We start from the raw sequence: 1,375 nt of genomic DNA, 5'->3' as shown, positions 1-1,375 counted from the left end.
ATTCGACTGGAAAATGGAACAGCAGAATGCATTCGAATTATTAAAAGTGAAGCTCACAACAGCACCTATACTAAATTACCCGGATTTCACTCGAGAATTCCTAGTAACTACGCATCGGACTTTGCAATTGGAGTCGTATTATCACAAAGCCCCGTAGGTCAAGTCGTCTGATTGCTTATGCGAGTCGAATATTAAGTAAAACCAAATGAAATTATAATACTACGGAGAAAGAATTACTAATGATAGTCTGGGCTGTCAAATATATGTATTCGCGCATATCTATACGGTACGACCTTTACTATCGTAACTGATCACAGATCATTAGTCGGGCTTTTTAATGTAAATGATCCAGGCTCGAGATTAATGCGCTGAAGATTGAAATTAGAAGAATATGACTATAAGATACATAAGGCTGATAAGGGTGATACCAACGTAGATGTTCTGAGTCGAAATCCAATCCGGAATGACGAACATGTACACTACGACCGGAAGGGAGTTCTAGAGCGAGGAGAGTTACATATAAAAGACAATTATGGACAAATTAGTTTGCTAAGATATAATAATAAGTAATGAATTATAAGCAACGATATAAGCGTTAGGAATATAAGTACCAGTAATAAAATATTTAGGTTAGAATATTAGTAATAATAAGAATATGTAATAATTAGGTGATGATAATTTTGTATAGTATATAGTTTATATATTTGATAATATAAGTATAGATATAGATACATGTAGGTAGAAGTCATGTAATAAGTAAGAATAATAAATGGGGCTAGAGTCAAAAGGGAGATTTGATTTTGCCAGTTGAAAAACGATGGCGCAGGCCAGGGATAAAAGATAATGAACCGCATAAACCGAAGATACCGAAAGGGACCAAAAGGATATGATAGCGGTGTGAAAAGAAGGCTGGCCATTAACCTTCGTTTTTGACGGAGGTGACAGCCGTGTAGTAAGTGTGGGAGGACCGAAACAGACGCATTCCGAAATTAACTCCGGTTACAACACAATGTTCAAGTAAAAGAAAGGGAAGATAACAAAGAAGACACAAAGGGGACCAAAAAATATACAGAAGAAGAGAAACAGCAAATATTGTATGAATATTATGATGCACCCGTAGGGGGGCATCAAGGAATATCACTAATGATAAAAAGAATAAGATTGCTACATGACTGGCATCACGAAGGATGTCGAAAATTATATTAGTAAATGCAAATTCTGTCAGAAAAATAAATTGTCAAAAGACGAAAATGCCTCTCGTATTAATAATACACCCGAAAAGTGCGTTCTTGACATAGTAGGGCCACTGTCGTTTACGATCGAAGGAAATATATTTTGACTTTTCAAGATATATTTCCTTCGATCGTAATCGACA

This window comes from Trachymyrmex septentrionalis, unplaced genomic scaffold (genome assembly GCF_001594115.1).
Source record: "Trachymyrmex septentrionalis isolate Tsep2-gDNA-1 unplaced genomic scaffold, Tsep1.0 scaffold41, whole genome shotgun sequence".
Taxonomy (NCBI): Eukaryota; Metazoa; Arthropoda; class Insecta; order Hymenoptera; family Formicidae; genus Trachymyrmex; species Trachymyrmex septentrionalis.
Note: the sequence above shows the minus strand (reverse complement) of the source record.